General features: G+C 39.5%; 1 protein-coding gene across 7 annotated transcripts in view; it reads right to left on the bottom strand.

Moving 5' to 3' along the window:
• The window catches only part of YEATS2 (YEATS domain containing 2), a 119,733-nt gene extending 97,738 nt beyond the window's left edge, over positions 1–21,995 (bottom strand). For 6 of the 7 annotated variants that reach the window (XM_007195339.3, XM_057544965.1, XM_007195341.3 and 3 more), the window contains exon 1: positions 21,821–21,995. The gene's annotated coding sequence lies outside the window, so the exon portion shown is untranslated. Of the gene's footprint in view, positions 1–21,618; positions 21,638–21,820 lie in introns of those variants that run through there. The other variant, XM_057544964.1, reaches the window with a different exon arrangement.
• Between the last annotated feature and the right edge of the window lie 911 nt (positions 21,996–22,906).

The raw sequence follows: 22,906 nt of genomic DNA, 5'->3' as shown, positions 1-22,906 counted from the left end.
GGAAATATGTATGGAAATATGTTAATATAAATGTTTCAGACATTACATGAAATTTCTAAAAATCTTATATTTGTATTTGTATGGAAATATGTATGGAAATATGTTAATATAAATGTTTCAGACATTACAGGAAACGTCTAAAAATCTTATATGTTCTGGTATAATGTTATAAGTAATAATCCTAGTTATTACTTTAAAATGTATATCTCAGAAATAACTAATTTTCTTGTCAACTGCGTTATTATGAACTTTCATCAAATCTTTAACCATGGTCATTTTTAAGTCTTTTGTCATTTACAGACAGTTCTGGGTGTACTCTGATGATTTTGCAAATATGTTCCTATAAAAGGGTTTCATCTTCAAGAAATTCATGGAAAAGACTCTGACAAGTACAGGTTTCTGGTAACTGACTGTACTGCTGAACTGAATGAATAAGCATTTTCAGAACTCTAATGAAAAACTGATGAACTCATAAAAGTGCTAACAAAAGATCAAGATGAAAAAAAGAAATTAATTACATGGGACTGAGTGAACTGATGAGGATGAGTATAATTTTTGTGACTTTCTGTCTGAATTAAAAAAAAAAAATCCCACAAGGACTCAGAGGAAAAGAATATACAAATCAATTTTCACTGCAAAGTAAAGGAGCTGTTACAGTGGAGGATTACTGGACTGAATGTCAATATTATGACATAGTATAAGTGTGTTTCATGTTTGGTAATTGCAATCATTGTTGCTTTTGTTGTGGTCATCCATGTACAATGCTTGGTGTCAGTCTATTTATCTCTTGTAAAAATAAAATACACTGTGTGTGTGTGGAAAAAAAAAAAAAAAGATTGTTACCATTAAAAGACACAATTGCAAAGATATGTCATAAACCATAAATCAAACAGCATCATGTCAAGACATACAAAACACAAAACAAACCAGAAATACAAGAATTTAAGAAAATCACAATCATAAGAGGAGAATTTGAACATATGTCTCTCAGAAATTTAAAAGATCAAGAAAACAACAGATAAAAATACAGACGATATAGATAGTACAATTTACAAGCCAGATTTAATATATACATACAACTCTGAACCCAACAAAAAATATTTTAAATAGCTAGAAAAATTCATTAAATTAAATTATATGTTATATGAAGAAAGTCTCAATTACTGCAAAATTAGGATATGTTACAGCTATATTCTGATTTTGATAAAATTAAATATGAAATTATTAACAAAAACTCACTATGATATGAAAGAAGGAAATTTCAATAAGACTATTTAAAAATTATCAGCAAAAAGGAAACAATATATCTAAACCTATGGAGATGTGGCCAAAAGGCATCCTCAGAGGAAAAGGAGAGACCAGTTTTCATTTCCAAATATAAGCAGATACAAATCCAGTCCAGCAGGGTATTTTTCTTTTTTTCCCCCAATGTTCACTGCCACACTCCTTACAATAGCGAAGACATGGAAGCAACGAAAATGTCCACCAACATACGAATATAGGTAAAGAATATGTGATACATATATATATACAATGGAATATGACTCAGCCACAAAATAGAAGAAAATAATGCCAATTGCAGTAACATGGATGGACCCAGAGATGATTGTACTAAGTGAAGTCAGTCAGACAGAGCAAGACAAACATTGTATGATATCACTTCTAGGTGGAACCTAAAAATTGATGCAAATGAACTAACTTACAAAACAGAGGCAGACTCACAGACTTGGAAAACAAACTTATGGTTACCAAAGGGGAAAGGTGGGGGGTAGGGATAAATCAGGAACTTGGGGTAAACATATGAATACTACTATATATAACATAGATAAGCAACAAAGATCTACTGTATAGCACAGGGAACTCTACTCAGTATTCTGGGAATATCTTTATCAGAAAAGAATCTGAAAAAGAATGAATATATGCATATGTGTAACTGAATCACTTCCAGCAGGGTATTAAAAGAACTGTGCATCGTGACTAGAAGGTTTTATTACCAGCAATAAACAAAGCATTGGGGAGATCCAGAAGCAAGGTGATTTGAACTGCATAGGTCTAACGTTGCACCTTTACAAATATATAAATGCAACTGACTTTCAGTAATCCAAATACATATGATCCATTTCATGAATTATACTTTGCAAACTAAAAATAGCAGCAGCTTCTACTCCAACACCATCCAGGCTTCTCAAAGACTGCCCAATGTGCATGCTGAGAAAGAAGAACCATTTTAATATTATACTGACAAAAATCATTAGGCATGAAGAAGTCCTTTCAAAAAAATCAATATATATATTTCAGTGTCAATTTAAATTTTTTCCTCTATTTGAAGATTACTCATAGAGCTGTCATCTCCCATTGATACTGATAACTGAAAATCTTCTTCCCAAAATTATGCTTATTTTTCACAATACAAGCTATCTGAAGTAGCCTATTTATAGGAAAGACTCAGATCAAGGGAAATCTAAAAGGGAGAAGAGAAGATCTTGTTCTGATTTTCATTTAAGCTGGTACCAACAAAAACTCCATCTTAAATGAAACTGAGTTATCTGTAGTGAGGTGGATGGACCTAGACTCTGTCATACAGAGTGAAGTAAGTCAGAAAGAGAAAAATAAATACCGTATGCTAACACATATATAAGGAATCTAAAAAAAAAAAAAGTGGTTCTGAAGAACCTAGGGGCAGGACAGGAATAAAGACACAGATGTAGAGAATGGACCTGAGGACACGGGTAGGGGGAAGGGTAAGCTAGGACAAAGTGAGAGAGTGGCATGGACATATATACACTACCAAATGTAAAATAGATAGCTAGTGGGAAGCAGCTGCATAGCACAGGGAGATCAGCTCGGTGCTTTGTGACCACCTAGAGGGGTGGGACAGGGAGGGTCGGAGGGAGGGAGACGCAAGAGGGAGGAGATATGGGGATATATGTACATGTATAGCTGATTCACTTTGTTATGAAGCAGAAACTAACACACCATTGTAAAGCAATTATACTCCAATAAAGATGTTAAAAAAGAAAAAAAAACAAAACTCCATCCTAGTTATTCTAAGCCAGGTCTTATACACAAAACCGAGTCTACCGCAGTCCCCCCTTATCTGTGTGGGATACGTTCCAAGACCCCAGTGGATGCCTGAAACAAAGAACAGTAGTGAACCCTGTCTTCTGTTTTTCTCTTTCACCACAAATTTAATGCCTTTTCCATCTTAACTAGGTACTCTTCACACACCGTAGCCATAAATTTCGCAATATGAGGTGTGAAAAAAAAAACTAGCACGAATTTCTTTTTCCTTCTTGACGATTTCATGGATGGAAGATTCGTTCATAAGGCAGATCTTAGCAACCTCAGCATACAACTTCTTTCTTTCCTTATTAACTTTCATCTTTTCACCTAAAGGAAGCACTTTACAGCTTCTCTTTGGCATATCTGAATTGCCAGCATAACCACTCTTTCACTTTGGTGCCATTATAAAGTAAAATAAGGATGACTTGAACACAAGCACTGATACCTCAACAGCTGATGTGATACCAAGATGGCTACTAAGTGACTAAAGGGCAGAATACACAGGACAAAGGGATGATTCACATCCCAGGTGGGAAAGCACTGGGATGGCACAAGATTTCATCATGTTAACTCAGAATGGTGAGAAACTTAAAACTTCTGTCTGGATAAACAACAAGGTCCTACTGTATAGCACAGCGAACTATATTCAATACCCTGTGATAAACCATAACGGAAAAGAATATGAAAAAGAAGAATGTATACATACGTATAACTGAATCACTTCGCTGTACAGCAAAAATTAACACAACTTGCAAATCAACTAAACTTCAATAAAATAAATTTAAAAAAAGAGATCAGGAGAGGTGGAGTCAAGATGGCATACTAGGAGGACGCGGAATGCCCGTTTCCTCACAACTAGGGCACCTACCAGGCACCAGTGGGGGACCACAGACACCGAAGGGGACAGGAGGAACCCCCACTAACTGGGTAGGACATGCGGCATGGGGGGAGTGAAGGGGGAGGAGAAGTGGAGGCAGGAGGGGACTGGCACCCCAGAGTGGCGGCTAGGGGAGGGGAAGGGATCCCACGCCAGAAGGGGGAAATTGGGGAAGCACTGGAAGGGCAGAGGATCAAAAGGAAGCGTGGCCAGGTTTCCCCTGTCCACTTGGACCCCCAGGAACCTGTTGAGATCCCGGGCCTGATCCTCTGCCCACCTAGGCCCCCTCCAGCCGTGCGGGTCCTGAGGGAGTGGGAGGGAGGGAAAGGGGAGCAAAGGTAAGGCCGGACCTCCAGGACCAGCACCCCTGAGGGGCGGCTGGGGTAGGGGAGGAGTTCCTACACCCAGTGGGACCCACCCACGGTTAGGGGGCCAGCGGGATGGGGCAGACCCTGGGAGAGACGGTGGGGGAGGGGCACGGAGGAACGGAAGGGAACGGGGGCCAGTGCTTTCCCTGTCCACTTATGCACCAGGAAGCCTGCTGGGCTCCTGGGCCTAATCCTCTGTCCTCAGAGCCTCCCTCCTGCTGTGCAGAACCCAAGCCCCACCCCACACCCCCACCCAGGGCCCCACCTCTACACTCGGTCCCCCTCCAATTCGTGGGGCCTAAACCCCACCCACACACCCTCACCCAGCACCCTATCTCCAAACTTCAGGGAACTCCACATTCCAGAGGCCCTCCTTTCCACGTGCTGCCTCTCCCCTTCTGCGCAGGTCCTGAGCAGAGAACCAGACCCAGGCTTGAACAGTGCCCCGCCTAGGCCCCGCCCCATGCTCAAATGTCACCGCCCTCACTGGCCTAGGTCCCGCCCTACCCTAAACCCTGCCCCTGTCTAAGTTCCACCCCCACCTAAACTCCACACCCAAAGCCAAGGCTGTTTTCTTTTTTTTTTCTGTTTTCTTTTCTTTTTTCCTCTTTTAGATTGGGCTTCTGTTTTACCTTGTTGATTCATTGTTCTTGACTCTTTTATATTTTTTATTTTTCCTAATAAATCTTTTACTTTTCTAATTTTATTTTATTCTTTATATTTTGTTAGTGATCCCTCCTTTTGACTTTTCTCCTCCTTTTTTTTTCTTTTTTTCTGTTGCGGTTTTCTTTTACCTTGTTGCAGTTGTCTCAATTATAGTTTTATTTCTACTAATACATTTTTTATCTTTCTAATTTTATTTTGTTTATTATTCTTTGATATTGTACTGCTCCTTTTCTTCTTTCTCTCTTCCCTTTTTTTTTTAACGATGCCACGAAGCTTATGGGATCTTGGTTCTCAGTCTGGAGGTCGGGCCTGAGCTCCTGTGGTGGGAGTTCCAAGTCCAAACCGCTGTACTAACAGAGAACCTCAGACTCCAGAAAATATCAATCGGAGTGAGCCCTCCCAGAGATCCTCACCTCAGCACCAAGACCAGGCTCTATCCAACTGCCTGCAAACTCCAGTGCTGCACATCTCAGGCCAAACAACCAGTAAGACAGGAATACAGCACCACCCATCAAAAAAAACAAAAAAAAAACATGAAACGACAAAAAAATACATTACAGATGAAGAAGCAAGGTAAAAACCTACAAGACCAAATACATGAAGACGAAATAGGCGACCTACCTGAAAAAGAATTCAAAGTAATGATAGTAAAGATGATCCAAAATCTCAGAGACAGAACGGAGAAAATACAAGACACATTCAACAAGGATCTAGAAAAACTAAAGAGCAAACAGTGATGAGCAACACGATTACCGAAATTAAAAATACTCTAGAAAGAATCAATATCAGAATAACTGGGGCAGAAGAACAGATAAGTGAGCTGGAAGATAAAATGGTGGAAATAACTGCCAGGGAGCAGAATAAAGAAAAGAGAATGAAAAGAAGTGAGGACAGTTTCAGAGACCTCTGGGACAACATTAAACGCAACAACATTCGAATTATAGGGGTCCCAGAAGAAGAAGAGAAAAAGAAAGGGTCTGAGAAAATATTTGAAGAGATTACAGTTGAAAACTTCCCTAACATAGGAAAGGAAATAGTCAATCAAGTCCAGGAAACACAGAGAGTACCATACAGGATAAACCCAAAGAGAAACACACCGAGACACATATTAATCAAACTATCAAAAATTAAATACAAAGGAAAAATATTAAAAGCAGTAAGGGAAAAGCAACAAATAACATACACGGGAATCCCCATAAGGTTTACAGCTGATTTTTCAGCAGAAACTCTGCAAGTGAGAAGGGAGTGGCAGGACATATTTAAAGTGCTGAATGGGAAAAACCTACAACCAAGATTACCCTACCCAGCGAGGATCTCATTCAGACCTGATGGAGAAATTAAAACCTTTACAGATAACCAAAAGTTAAGAGAATTCAGCACCACCAAACCAGCTTTACAACAAATGCTAAAGGAACTTCTCTAGGCAGGAAACACATGAGAAGGAAAAGACCTACAAAAACAAACCAAAAACAATTAGAAAACGGTAATAGGAACACACATATCAATAATTTCCTTAAATGTAAATGGATTAAACGTTCCAACCAAAAGACACAGACTGGCTGAATGGATACAAAAACAAGACCCATACACATGCTGTCTACAAGAGACCCACTTCAGACCTAGCTAGGGACACATACAGATTGAAAGTGAGGGGATGGAAAAAGATATTCCATGCAAATAGAAATCAAAAGAAATCTGGAGTAGCAATTCTCATATCAGACAAAATAGACTTTAAAATAAAGACTATTATAAGAGACAAAGAAGGACACTTCATTACGATCAAGGGATCAATCCACGAAGAAAATATAACAATTGTAAATATTTATGCACCCAACATAGGAGTACCTCAATATCTAAGGCAAATGCTAACAGTCATAAAAGGGGAAATCGACAGTAACACAATAATAGTAGGGGACTTTAACACCCCACTTTCACCAATGGACAGATCATCCAAAATGAAAATAAATAAGGAAACACAAGCTTTAAATGACACATTAAACAAGATGGACTTAATTGATATTTATAGGACATTCCATCCACAAACAACAGAATACACTTTCTTCTCAAGAGCTCACGGAACATTTTCCAGGACAGACCATATCTTGGGTCACAAATCAAGCCCTGGTAAATTTAAGAAAACTGAAATCGTATCAAGTATCTTTTCCGACCAAATCGCTGTGAGACTAGATATCAATTACAGGAAAAAAACAGTAAGAAATACAAACACATGGAGGCTAAATAATACTCTACTAAATAACCAAGAGATCACTGAAGAAATCAAACAGGAAATCAAAAAATACCTAGAAACAAATGACAATGAAAACACGACGACCCAAAACCTATGCAATGCAGCAAAAGCAGTACTAAGAGGGAAGTTTATAGCAATACAACCCTACCTCAAGAAACAAGAAACATCTCAAATAAACAACCTAACCTTACACCTAAAGCAGTTAGAGAAAGAAGAACAAAAAAACCCCCAAAGTTAGCAGAAGGAAAAAAATCATAAAGATCAGATCAGAAATAAATGAAAAAGAAATGAAAGAAACAACAGCAAAGATCAATAAAACTAAAAGTTGGTTCTTTGAGAAGATAAACAAAATTGATAAACCATTAGCCAGACTCATCAAGAAAAAAAGGGAGAAGATGCAAATCAACAGAATTAAAAATGAAAAAGAAGTAAACTGACACTGCAGAAATACAAAGGATCATGAGAGATTACTACAAGCAACTCTATGCCAATAAAATGGACAACCTGGAAGAAATGGACAAATTCTTAGAAAAGCACAACCTTCCGAGACTGAACCAGGAAAAAATAGAAAATACAAACAGACCAATCACAAGCACTGAAATTGAAACTGTGATTAAAAATCTTCCAACAAACAAAAGCCCAGGGCCACATGGCTTCACAGGCGAATTCTATCAAACATTCAGAGAAGGGCTAACACCTGTCCTTCTCAAACTCTTCCAAAATACAGCAGAGGGAGGAACACTCCCAAACTCATTCTATGAGGCCACCATCACCCTGATACCAAAACCAGACAAAGATGTCACAAAAAAACTACAGGCCAATATCTCTGATGAATATAGATGCAAAAATCCTCAACAAAATACTAGCAAACAAAATCCAACAGCACATTAAAAGTATCATACACCACGATGAAGTGGGATTTATCCCAGGAATGCAAGGATTCTTCAGTATATGCAAATCAATCAACGTGATATACCATATTAACAAACTGAAGAAGAAAAACCATATGATCATCTCAATAGATGCAGAAAAAGCTTTTGACAAAATTCAATACCCATTTATGATAAAATCTCTCCAGAAAGTAGGCATAGAGGGAACCTACCTGAACATAATAAAGGCCATATATGACAAACCCACAGCTAACATCATTCTCAATGGTGAAAAACTGAAACCATTTCTTCTAAGATCAGGAACAAGACAAGGTTGCCCACTCTCACCACTATTATTCAACATAGTTTTGGAAGTTTTAGCCACAGCAATCAGAGAAGAAAAAGAAATAAGAAGAATCCAAATAGGAAAAGAAGTAAAACTGTCACCGTTTGCAGATGACATGATACTATACACAGAGAATCCTAAAGATGCTACCAGAAAACTACTAGAGCTAATCAATGAATTTGGTAGAGTAGCAGGATACAAAATTAATGCACAGAAATCTCTTGCATTCCTGTACACTAATGATGAAAAATCTGAAAGAGAAATTAAGGAAACACTCCCATTTACCATTGCAGCAAAAAGAATAAAATATCTAGGAATAAACCTACCTTAGGAGACAAAAGACCTGTATGCGGAAAACTATAGGACACTGATGAAAAAAATTAAAGATGATACAAACTGATGGAGAGAGATACTATGTTCTTGGATTCAAAGAATCAACATTGTGAAAATGACTATACTACCCAAAGTAATCTACAGATTCAATGTAACCCCTAACAAACTACGAATGGCATTTTTCAGAGAACTAGAACAAAAAACTGCACAGTTTGTATGGAAACACAAAAGACCCCGAATAGCCAAAACAATCTTGATAAAGAAAAACGGAGCTGGAGGAATCAGGCTCCCTGACTTCAGACTATACTACAAAGCTACAGTAATCAAGACAATATGGTACTGGCACAAAAACAGAAATATAGATCAATAGAACAGGATAGAAAGCCCAAAGATAAACCCACGCACATATGGTCACCTTATCTTTCATAAAGGAGGCAAGAATACACAATGGAGAAAAGACAGCCTCTTCAATAAGTGGTGCTGGGAAAACTGCACAGCTACACGTAAAAGAATGAAATTAGAACACTCCCTAACATCGTACACAAAAATAAACTCAAAATGGATTAAAGACTTAAATGTAAGGCCAGACACTATAAAACTCTTAGAGGAAAACATAGGCAGAACGCTCTATGACATAAATCACAGAAACATCCTTTTTGACCTACCTCCTAGAGAAATGGAAATAAAAACAAACAAATGAGACCTAATGAAACTTAAAAGCTTTTGCACAGCAAAGGAAACCATAAACAAGACGAAAAGACAACCCTCAGAATGGGAGACAATATTTCCCCACTAAGCAACTGACAAAGGATTAATCTCCAAAATTTACAAGTAGCTCATGCAGCTCAATACCAGAAAAACAAACAACCCAACCCAAAAATGGGCAGAAGACCTAAACAGACATTTCTCCAAAGAAGATACACAGATTGCCAACAAACACATGAAAAGATGCTCAATATCACTAATCATTAGAGAAATGCAAATTGAAACTACAATGAGGTGTCACCTCTCACTGGTCAGAAAATGGCCATCATCAAAAAATTTACAAACAATAAATGCTGGCGAGGGTGTGGAGAAAAGAGAACCCTCCTGCACTGTTGCTGGGAATGTAAATTGATACAGCCATTATGGAGAACAGTATGGAGGTTCCTTAAAAAACTAAAAATAGAACTACCATATGACCCAGCAATCCCACTACTGGGCATATACCCTGAGAAAACCATAATTCAAAAAGAGACATGTACAATGTTCACTGCAGCACTATTTACAATAGCCAGGACATGGAAGCAACCTAAGTGTCCATCGACAGATGAATGGATAAAGAAGATGTGGCACATATATACAATGGAATATTACTCAGCCATAAAAAGAAATGAAATTGAGTTATTTGTAGTGAGGTGCATGGAGCTAGAGTCTGTCATACAGAGTGAAGTAAGTCAGAAAGAGAAAAACAAATACTGTATGCTGGGACTTCCCTGGTGGCACAGTGGCTAAGAATCCGCCTGCCAATCCAGGGGACACAGGTTTGAGCCCTGTGTTGGCCAACACAATCACTGTTTCTTCAACTCACCTGGTATGGGAAAAAACAGGTCTTTTAAATAAAAATAGCCACAATTTTACACTGGACCAGAACGGTGGGAAGCTGATAGAGGTTGGTCATTTGCATCAAACTGATGTGATCCACTCGGTTGATGTGGCCATCCCCAGTGTGACATGTAAAGAGGTGAGCAAAATGGGACAGTTAGACAGCTGAGCTCAAAAAAACTGTTTCATTATTTAAGTATTATATATTTCCAGGCCAAAAACACCTACTTTCCTATTATAAATAAAACTGCTTAAGACTACATAAGTTGTTATATAAGGTCTGTCCCAGGATCCATTCAGAACAGTATTCTGTCTCCAGTCTTACAAAGTAACAAGAAAAAGAGTTTAGGATCAAACAGCTATTCTAAATTATGAACGCCCTGCTTCTATCCATTAGTGCAACAACTGGAGATCTGGCTTTAGGTAGGTTTACCCTTCCTTTACCCGACCTCTTAAACATACTCTTTGTAGACAGACTGAGCTATCTGGGAAGTTTACAGGTTTTGATGTATTTACGGTAAATTCTTCTTAAGTTGACAGAAGGTAGGCCATGTAACATTCCAGTAACTTCCTTGGAGCCACTTTCAGACAAAAATCACTGGAATTATCTAAAGTGATAATTCTGACGCATATGACAATCTTGTTGTTTCAGTTGTGAAGCCATAAACGTTTCCTTTCCAAGAGAAGCAAAAAGAGGAAAAAAAAAAAGACTTGTCTACAAATAAGGGCTGAAAAGGAAAGAAAGGAACTGGACCAGATCAAGATTGTGTCAAACTCTTGGCCACAGTCACTGAGAATATATAAATTAAGCCTAATTTTGCACACTTCACTAAATAGGGATTTTTTCACTGGAGCTTTCAAACTGACAGTCAATCCTATGGGGATAAGTCTCATGCCATTCTATCAAGAGCTGAGATTCTAGAAAGAAAACAAGTACCTTAAAACATAAAGATATTTTTCAGAAAATTGGTTTTTCTTTAGCAACACTGCCTAATCTAGAAAATCTACCTATTTACAAAAATCTACCTATTGATGAAATTTTTCTGGAATTAGATACAGTGATGGTTGCGCAACTTTGTAAATATACTAAAAAAAAAAAAAAACCAAAAAAATCCCCCGAGTATTACACTTTAAAGGAGTGAATTGTTTTTTTACATCGTTTACTCTCTTTATTTTTTAACATCTTTATTGGAGTATAATTGCTTTACAATGGTGTGTTAGTTTCTGCTGTATAACAAAGTGAATCAGCTATACATATACATATATCCCCATATCTCCTCCCTCTTGCGTCTCCCTTCCACCCTCCCTATCCCACCCGTCTAGGTGGTCACAAAGCACTGAGCTGATCTCCATGTGCTATGCAGCTGCTTCCCACTAGCTATTTTACATTTGGTAGTGTATATATGTCCATGCCACTCTCTCACTTCGTCCCAGCTTACCCTTCCCCCTCCCCGTGTCCTCAAATCCACTCTCTACATCTCCGTCTTTATACCTGTCCTGCCCCTAGGTTCTGCAGAACCTTGTTTTTTTTTTAGATTCTATATATATGTGTTAGCATATGGTATTTGTTTTTCTCTTTCTGACTTACTTCACTCTGTATGACAGAGTCTAGGTCCAACCACCTCACTACAAATAACTCAGTTTCATTTCTTTTTATGGCTGAGTAATATTCCATTGTATATATGTGCCACACCTTCTTTATCCATTCATCTGTCGATGGACACTTAGGTTGCTTCCATGTCCTGGCTATTGTAAAGAAAGCTGCAATGAACATTGTGGTACATGACTCTTTCTTTTTTTTTTTTTTAATGTTTTGCTTATCTCTTTTAAATTTTATTTATTTATTTATTTATGGCTGTGTTGGGTCTTCGTTTCTGTGCGAGGGCTTTCTCCAGTTGTGGCAAGTGGGGGCCACTCTTCATCACAGTGCGCAGGCCTCTCACTATCGCGGCCTCTCTTGTTGCAGAGCACAGGCCCCAGACGCGCAGGCTCAGTAATTGTGGCTCACGGGCCCAGCTGCTCCACGGCATGTGGGATCTTCCGGGACCAGGGCTCGAACCCGTGTGCCCTGCATTGGCAGGCAGATTCTCAATCACTGCGCCACCAGGGAAGCCCCATGACTCTTTTTGAATTATGGTTTTCTCAGGGTATATGCCCAGTAGTGGGATTGCTGGGTCATATGGTAGTTGTATTTTCAGTTTTTTAAGGAACCTCCATCTGTTCTCCATATTGGCTGTATCAATTTACACTCCCACCAACAGTGCAAGAGGGTTCCCTTTTCTCCACACCCTCTCCAGCATTTATTGTTTGTAGATTTTTTGATGATGGCCATTCTGACTGGTGTGAGGTGATACCTCATTGTAGTTTTGATTTGCATTTCTCTAATGATTAGTGATGTTGAGCATCCTTTCATGTGTTTGTTGGCAATCTGTATATCTTCTTTGGAGAAATGTCTGTTTAGGTCTTCTGCCCATTTTTGGATTGGGTTGTGTGTTTTTTTGATATTGAGCTGCATGAGCTTAAAGGAGTGAATTTTATAGTATGTGAATTAGAGCTCAATAAAGGCATTATAAATAATAACAATGACAAACCCACTATACATTAACCTTAAACAGAAATCTATTTACAGATTATCCTTCCCCAAGTATGCGTGTGCATGCTGTGTGTACACTTGCAGGAGGGCAAGGCAGTCACCTGGGTAATCAACCTTAGGAAGACCAGTTCCTAATCAGCATTAGGAAGACCAGAGGCACGGACTGTTAACACTTTCAAATTTAATTTTTTAATCAAATATTTCAGATATTCAAAAAAGGTATAAAATGATCAGCAAGAGGAACACAAGGAGGTTCAAAAGTATTAGTGATCTCCTATGTATTTTTTAATTATTTATTTATTTATTTATTTATGGCTGTGTTGCGTCTTCGTTGATGGGTGCGGGCTTTCTCTAGCTGTGGAGAGCGGGGGCTACTCTTCGTTGTGATGCACGGGCTTAGTTGCTCTGCAGCATGTGGGATCTTCCCGGACCACGGCTCGAACCCATGTCCCCTGCATTGGCAGGTGGATTGTTAACCACTGTGCCACCAGGGAAGTCCCACTGATCTATTTCTTAAGCTGGGTGATAGCTAAGTAGGTATCTGCTACTTTATTATTATTCTTTAAAACGTACCTCCTTATTATATATGCTCTTTAATATACATATGATGTATTTCATAATTTTTAAAAACAAAACAAATTAAAAGAAATTATGTACATTCATACTATGGAATAAATCAGTTCCACTATAATGTGACATATGCATTCCTAAAAATCACCATGCTGTATAAAATTGCATAACAGAAACCACAAGGCTTATGGGAAAAATGGGTTTGAGCCCAACACTCAAAAATTTTATCAGTGACATTAAGAAAAAAAGGGAATCAAATAAAAAAAGGCATCTAATATTGTAAAAATGGCAGCACAGTTTTACACATTAAATGGTTAAGAAATACCTAAGTGCTACAATAAACTTGGCAGTTTGCCTTGAAAAAGACCTCAAGTTTGCTTGTGGAAGTGGGCATTGAAAAGTTACAGCTTGCTGAGTTACCTTGAAGTGGTAAGGAGGCTAATCTGAAATCAACAGAAAAGTGTAACACCAGATGTGGATGGGTGTGGCTCATAACACAGCAAACTGAGGTTGCTGGAGGATGTCTGAGGTGTGTGCCTGCGTGTGGCTTTTGTATTTTTGCCATGGCTCATGCCATGGCTCAATTCAGCAGGTGCAGTTTTCTGCATTCATCTAGCATTTCTTGCAGATGAAATCACGCATGAGCAAATGTGAAATTCATGTTATACTCAAAATAGTTCCCTATTATATCAATTGCACTGGAACATATTCATGTTTTCATATAGCAAAAATGTTCTGCAATGTAGCCATTAAAAAGAATGTGTTGATATGGAAATACCTCTAAAATAAATTGTAAAGTGAAAAAAAGCCAAGGTGCAGATGGTGTGTATACTTTGATTCTTTCTGTGTAAACTAGGGGAAAGAGCAGAGAAACCTAAAAATATGCTGGTAGATGCCTGTGTAGGTTTTTCTGGAAGAAAGGATAAAAAATGATTTAACAACAGTTGCCTCTGGGTAGTGGTTTTGCTTTTCATTTTATTCCTGACTACAATGTTTGAATTTTCTAACCATGTACATGCATTATTTGGGGGAGGAAAATGCCAAAAGAGTTTATGTCTCTTTTTGTTTTCTTCTTACTTCTCTATATGCTTAAAAGACACAACTACAGAGAATGTGGAACAACTGGAACTTTCATGCATTGGTGGTGGGAATGCAAAATGGTACAACCACTTTGGAAAACAGCATGGCAGTTTCTTAAAAAAAATTAAAAATTCCCTACCATATGACCCAGCCATTCCACTCCTAGGTATTACCCAAGAGAAATAAAAGCCTATGTCCATACAAAAACACAAATGTTCACAGCAATGTTATTTGTAATAGTCAAAAACTAAAAACAACCCAAATGTCCATTAGTAGGTGAATGGATAAACAAATTGCGATATATCCATACAATAGAACATACTCTTCAATAAAAAAGAATTAACCAGGGACTTCCCTGGTGGCACAGTGGTTAAGAATCTGCCTGCCAATGCAGGGGAGATGGGTTCAAGCGCTGGTGCGGGAAGATCCCACATGCTGCAGTGTAACAAAGCCCGTGAGCCACAACTACTGAGCCTGAGCTCTAGAGCCTGCGAGCCACAACTACTGAAGCCTGCGTGCCACAACTACTGAGCCCATGTGCCACAACTACTGAAGCCCGTGCTCCACAACAAGAGAAGCCACCGCAATAAGAAGCCCACACCCCGCAGCGAAGAGTAGCCCCCGCTCAACGCAATTAGAGAAAGCCCGTGCGCAGCAACAAAGACCCAAGGAAGCCATAAATAAATAAATAAGTAAACTTAAAAAAATAAAATAAAAAAGAATTAACCAATACATGCAGCAACATGAATTAATTTCAAAATGATGCTGAGTGAAAGAAGCCAGCTTAAGAAAAAAGTATATACTACAATGGTAACATTTATACAAAACGCAAACTAGTCTATAGTGACAGAAACCTGATCAGTGGTTGTTGTGGTATGGGGCAATGATGGGGAAGGGAGAGAGAAGGATCATAAAGGGGCATTAGAAAAATTGGGGGGATGATGCATATGTTTACTATCTTAATTGTGGTGATGTTTTCACAGATGCATAAATATGTCAAAACTTATCAAATTATACACTTAATATATGTGCAGATTGTGGTATGCCAATTGTGCCTCAATGAAGCAATTTAAACATACACACACAGCTATTAAATACAGACTGTCAAAACATGTATAAAGAATACACAATGGTGGGCTTCCCTGGTGGCGTAGTGGTTAAGAATCCGCCTGTCAATGCAGGGCACACGGGTTTGAGCCCTCGTCCGGGAAGCTCCCACATGCCGCGGAGCAACTAAGCCAGTGCGCCACAACTACTGAGCCTGTGCTCTACAGACCGCGAGCCACAACTACCGAGCCTGTAGGCCTAGAGCCCTTGCTCCGCAACAAGAGAAGCCACCACGATGAGAAGCCCAGGTACCACAATGAAGAGTAGCCCCCGCTCGTCCCAACTAGAGAAAGCCCGCGTGCAGCAATGAAGACCCAATGCAGCCAAAAATAAATAAATAAAATAAATTTAAAAATTAAAAAAGAATACACAATGGGAGCCCTCATACATTGTTGGTGGAAATGTAAGATGGTGCAACTGCTGTGGAAAACAGTTTGGCAGTTCCTCAAAAAGTTAAACACAGAATTACTATGTGACCTAGCAATTCCACACCTAGGTATACATTCAAAAGAACTAAAAACATATGTCCACATAAAAACTTGTATGTATGTGAATGTTCATAACAACATTATTCACAATAGTGAAAAAAATGGAAGCAACTCAAATGTCAATTGATGATTGGATAAACAAAATGTGATATAATCATACAACATATTATTAAGCAATAAAAAAGAATAAAGTACCAACACATGCTACAACACAGATCAACTTTGAATATATTATGCTAATTAAGTGAAAGAAGCCAGACACAAAAGGCCACGTTACATGATTATATTTCTATGAAATGTCCAGAAACAGGCGAATCCATAGACACAGAAAGTGGCTGCCAGGGGATGAGGGGAGGAGGGAACTGGGACTGACTGCAAATATGTATGGGGTTTCTTTCTGGAATCATGAAAATGTTATGGAATTAGATGGTAGTAATGGTTGTACAACCTTGTGAATATACTAAAAAAAACACTGAATTATACACTTTAAAATGGTGAATTCTATCTTATGTGAATTATGTCTCAACGAATAAGTATACATTCAAATAAACTAAATTAGTTTAAAAAAACAAAATAAATAACAATCACCAACATATCCACAACTCTGTAAATAAAAACATTACGAATAAAGTTGAAGCTCCTGCCCCTTGGCATTCTGGTCACCGCCAGCCTTCATTACCACCACATAACAGGTCTCTCCCCACACTTACTCCAAGCTCACTCTTCAGATAAACAGAATAAACAATTCCTGGTTAGGAGAACTAGTTCTTCTACCTCTCCCTGCCTACAGTCATCAAAGTTCACATGCCTGAACTTCTCCTAATTACCTTCCAACGGGTTCACATTTCATCCCTAACTTCTCTCTGCTTACTGAAATGCTATTCATCCTTCAAGAATCAAAATAAATTCCAATTCATCCATAAAGTGCACCCCAGCATTCAAAAAATTTTTTTCTAACTCCCACAGAACAGATGCTATAGAAACAATCTGCTTCATAAGTCTTGTTTTCTATGAGGGAAAAGTGCACCAATGCTGACCCTCACCCTCCGTTCAGTGGCAGTGTAGAAAACAGACTGAAAGGGGGGCAGGTTTAGTTAAAAGCAAGGAGGTGGGGGCCAATTTAAGGAGATGGCAATGAAGAATTCTATTCTCTATGAGTGAATGAGAAAAGAGGAGGATCAAGTATTTCTTGGAATCTATCCTAAGGAAATACTCTCAAGACTGGTGATATACATCATACATGGGCTGTACTTAACAGATCTACAACTTAAATATTAGTTCTCCACTTTCTATATATTTAGAATATAATAAAAAACTTCATAATAAAAAACTGGAAATAGTCCATAGCAAATTACAGTGTATCCATTGAATAAAGGAATTTTAATATGGGGGGATATGTAGAAAACCCTAAAGATTCCACCAAAAAACTGGTAGAATAAATTAATTCAGCAAAGTAGCAGGATACCAAGTCATCACATAAAAATCAGTTACATTTCTATACACAAACAATGAACAATCTGAAAAGGAAATTACAAAAACATTTCCATTTACAATAGAATCAAAAAGAATAAAATACTTAGGAACTAACCAAGAAGGTAAAAGATATATACAATGAAAACTATAAAATATTGCTGAAAGCAATTAAAGACGAATAAATGGTAACACATCCCATTTTCATGGACTGGAAGACCTAATACTGTTAAAAAGTCAATACTACCTGAAGCCATCTACAAAGTCAATGCAATACCTACTGAAATCTCAATGACATTTTTTGCAGAAATAGAAAAACCCATCCCAAAATTCATATGGAATCTCAAGGGACCCTGAATAACTGAAACAATCTTGAAAAAGAACAAAACTGGAGGACTCACACTTCCTGATTTCAAAACTTACTAGAAGCTACAGTAATCAAAACAGCGTGGTACTGGCATAAACACAGATATATAGACCAATGGAATAAAATAGCCCCAAAATAAACTCTTGCATATACATTCAAATGATCTTTGACAAGGGTGCCAAGACCATTTAATGGCGAAACAACAGTCTTTTCAACAAATAGTGCTAGGAAAACTGGATATCTATGTGCAAAAAAATGAATTTGGACCCTTAACTAATGCCAGGTACAAAAATTAACTCAAAATAGATCAAAGACCTAAACACAAAACTTAGAACTCGATTCAAAACGGGCAAAGGATTTGAATTGACATTTCTCCAAAGATATACAAATGGTCAACAAGCACATGAAAAGATATTCAACATCACTAATATTAGGGAAGTGCAAATCAAAAACACAATGAGGGTTTCCCTGGTGGCGCAGTGGTTGAGAGTCTGCCTGCCAATGCAGGGGACATGGGTTCGAGCTCTGGTCTGGGAAGATCCCACATGCCGCGGAGCAACTGGGCCCGTGAGCCACAATTACTGAGCCTGGCGTCTGGAGCTTGTTCTCCGCAACAAGAGAGGCCGCGATAGTGAGAGGCCGGCTCACCGCAATGAAGAGCGGCCCCCGCTTGCTGCAACTACAGAAAGCCCTCGCACAGAAACGAATACCCAACGCAGCCATAAATAAATAAATAAATAAATTTATTTAAAAAAAAAAACCACACAATGAGATATCACCTCACAGCCATTAGCATGGCTACTTTAGAAAAAAAAAAACAAAAAGCAGAAAAGCGTTAGCAAGGACGTGAAGAAACTGGAACCCTCGTGCATTGGTGGTGGGAATATAAAATGGTGCAGCCACTATGGAAAACAGTGTGGCGCTTCCTCAAAAAATTAAAAATAGAATTACTGTATGATCCAGCAATTCCACTTCTGTGTAAATACCCCCAAAGAACTGAAAGCAGGGACTCAAACCGTTATCTCTGCACCCACATTCTTAGGAGCATTATTCACAAGAGCCAAAAGATGGAAGGAACTCAACTGTTCATCAACAGATGAATGAAAAAATAAAATGTGATATATACATACACTGGAATATTAACCAGCCTTTAAAAAGGAAGGAAATTGAGACATATGCTACAACATGGATGAACCTTCAGTACATTATGCTAAGTAAAATAAGCCAGTCACAAAAAGACAACTGCTGCCTGAATCCACTTATATGAGGTACTCAAACTAGTCAAAATCACAGAGACAGAAAGCAGAATGGTGATTGCCAATAGCTGTGCATAAGGGAAAATGAGAAGTTTAGAGTTTCTGTTTTACAAGATGAAAAGAGTTGTGGAGACGGATCGTGGTGATAGCTGCACAATGATATAAATGTATTTAATACCACTGAACTGTACACTTAAAAATGGTTACAGTGGTAAATTTTACGTTATGTGTATCTTACTACACCTGAAAAAAAGTATACATAGGAGTTAAATGGTAAGTATGCTTTTTCCATTATTAACCATGTCCTTCCTGATGGAGCACAGGTAATAAACTCATTTATTCCCAGGGGGTGAGGAATGGTGACACACATAAGGGGGAAAATTCTGTAAGCTCTGTATCAGGCTACATATTTTTAGTATCTAGATAATTCTTGACAATTAGAAAGTCAATCAGGAAAAGACAAACACAAATAAAAAGACGCACAAAGGACAGGAACAGAAATTCACAAATGGCCAATAAATGTGAAAAAATGTTCAAACATACTAGTAATCAAGGAATGAAACATTAAACAAGACACAATTTTTCATCTATTAAATTGTTTGGGGGGAGATGAAAATAAGGTGTCTTTAACAAGGGGCACTTGTTTCTAATTCACACTCATTGTCTTCACTTTCCCACTCCCATTCAATTACTCCCATCTGTTTCTACCTCCTACTACTTCTACAACTCTGGATAATAATACCAATGACCAAACTAATAACCTCTGCGTTGCCAAATCCAAGTGAGCAACTCATTAAACATCTCAGAAGCACTGACGGACCAAGCCTCCATCATCCAGAAACTTCTCTCTCGTGGTTCCCATGACACCAGTCTCCTGCTTTTTCTCCTACCTCGCTGGCTGTTTCTTCTGTCCTGTGCTCAATCTTTTTCCTCCATAAGATCTCCAAGCGTTACAGTGCCTGAGGCTCACTCAATTTTCACTTCTCTATCTACACTCTCTCCCTAAGTGATCTCAGGTAGTCCTATAACTTTGAATATCATCTATATACTGAGTACTCCCAAATTTTTATCTCCAGCTCTAGGTTCTCTTCTGGAAGCTCCAAACCTGTACATCCAACTGCTTCCTCAACATACCAACTTCATATCTAATATACATTTCAAATTTAATACACCCAAAACAGAACTCATGATTTCTCCCACCTCAAATTTCTCTCTTCAATTCTTCTCAGCGAATGCTGCCATCTACTCGAAGTTGCTCAAAACAAGTATCAGAAAGCAAAGAGTTCTCCCTTTCTCTCACCAATCCATTTCCAAGTCTTGTTCATTCTACCTCCAAAATATTTGTTAATCTTTCTACTCTTCTCCATCTCCACAATCATGGACCTAGTCCAAGGTACTGTAAACTAACCGATCTTCTAGCTTCCGCTCTTGCCCTCTTCCTCCGCCCAGCAGATCATGCTACTTTCCTTCTTACAGCCTTCAAAAGGGTTCTCATAAAAACTCAGTTCCTAAGAACGGCTTCACCTGCTCCTATCTTTGAAAGAACATACAAAACCAAAAATATACACTCCATGATAATATCTCTAGACAGTAAAACTATGGGTTCTTTTCCTCATTTTTCTTGTATTTTTAAATTTTTCTATGATGAATACCTACTACTTGCTTATTAAGAAAGAGGAAATTATATTGCTGAATACTACATAATATTACATTCTTACATGTTAAGGAGAAAAGGGAATGGAAAATTGTAGTTACAACTCTGCAACTGTTACAAGCTTAGGAGAAAACAGTAGCAAACAAATATCAAAATTCTAAGAATGAGGTGTCAGGGCTGTAGAATTACTGGTGATATTTTCCCTCTACTTTCTATTTTTCAACATAATTACATTCACAATAGAAAAAAAAAAGGTTATGAGATAAACCTCATTGTCTTCTGCAATCTGGCCGCAACCCACCAAAGCAGTCTTTCACTCCCACCCCGCACTGTCTCACACCTCTGGTGCTTTAACCCGGGCACCATCTCTAGAGTATCCTCCAACCTTTCTAAATCCTACTCATCCTTCACGGTGGAAGGAGACGGTAGGGAAGCCGACAGGTTGGAGAAAGATTCCAGGATTCTTGCTGATAAATCCACAACTTGCCGGTGCTGGGGCCAAATCTCGTCTCCAATCCCATCGCAGGCCACCAGGTTTAACAGGCTAAAAGCTCCCGCCAGTGGGGCCCAGGCGACCCCCATCCCCTCAGAGAGCGCGTTGCCCCTTAAAAAAGGACACCCCTCACACACCCAAATTCCGGGTTCCCGCTGCGGAGACTCCCCCGGCACACACACTCACCCCGGACCCAGCCTCCTCCTTCGGATCCTCTCCCCTCGTCAGTCACCCGCCCCCTCCCTACCCCCCCCCTCAACCAGGGTGCCGGCGCGTCCAGCGGGGTGGGGGAAGGGCGTGCACGTGCCCGCGCCGCCCCCGCCAAGACAATGCCCGGGAGAACGGAGCGCGCGCCCGGCGGTCCCATCCCGCTCCCGCCAACACTCACCCTTTTTCCGGATCTCTGGCTGAAGCGCAGGCCCCGCCGGGCGCCGCAAGAGGGCACGGGGGAGGGGAGGCAGCGGGCCAAGCCCCGTTAAGCCGCCCCGCCACGAGGCCCCAGCGACCCCGGAGCCCGCGGAAGCACACTGCTCGCCAGAGCCCGCCCGACCCGTTTGGCCCGGACGTCACCAGCAAGGGCGGTGGCGACGCACGCGGTTCCGGGGGCGGAGTTCGCAAGGTTGTGGGCGGGGCCGGGGAGGGGTTGAGGCTGTCCTAGACTCTCACCCCGGGCTGGGACGCGCTGGCCCGCACTGCCCAGCCCTGTCCCGCTACCTGGGGAGCATGGGCGCCGGTTCTGGTAAAGGCACCATCATATATTATTTTCCTCCTTAGAGAAAGACGGCGAGTTCCAGCCCAAAGACAGAATATTCATTCTGCCGGCATTTATGAAGCTTCTACAGCAAGGACAACAGTAGCTATGATTTTTGTATGTGTCATCTTGTACCAAGCTTTGTGCTCTGTGCTAGGGATACAAATAACTATAGTTATTACTAACCTATTTTACAGATGCAGAAACTGAGGCTCGGAAAGGTTATCTAGGTCATACAACTAGTGAGTAACAATCTATCAAGTACTGTTTTCCACCTAAATATCTCTTGAGCCCAACCTTCCCTTTCCTTCTCCCTGTACCACCCTACAGTAGACCCCATCATCTCTCTGCCCAAGGCCACTGTAGCCTCCCATGTGGTCTCCAGGTATCTATTTCTGTCCCCCTCCAATCTGTTTTCCTCACTACGTAAAGGTTTACCATTGGAATTACCAAGGTTTAGAGGGAGTTCACTTTATAATTTTTTTTTCACTTTATGTATATGTTATCAGTTTTTTGGATGTGTTTAATAAAAATGTTTTAAAGGATTTACTCGTATATCTCCAATTGCAAGCCCAGTGCATTGCACATAGTATGCACTCAAAAAGTATTTGTTGAATAAATGAATAGTAGGGCCAGGAACTTACTCCAAAGCCCTGCATGATAAGGGAACAGAGGGATTTATAAAATGTCACTGTTGGCCTCCTGACCTTAATGTCTATTAAG

This window comes from Balaenoptera acutorostrata, chromosome 4 (genome assembly GCF_949987535.1).
Source record: "Balaenoptera acutorostrata chromosome 4, mBalAcu1.1, whole genome shotgun sequence".
NCBI classification, from domain to species: Eukaryota; Metazoa; Chordata; class Mammalia; order Artiodactyla; family Balaenopteridae; genus Balaenoptera; species Balaenoptera acutorostrata.
This window is presented reverse-complemented; position numbering and strand designations above follow the sequence as displayed.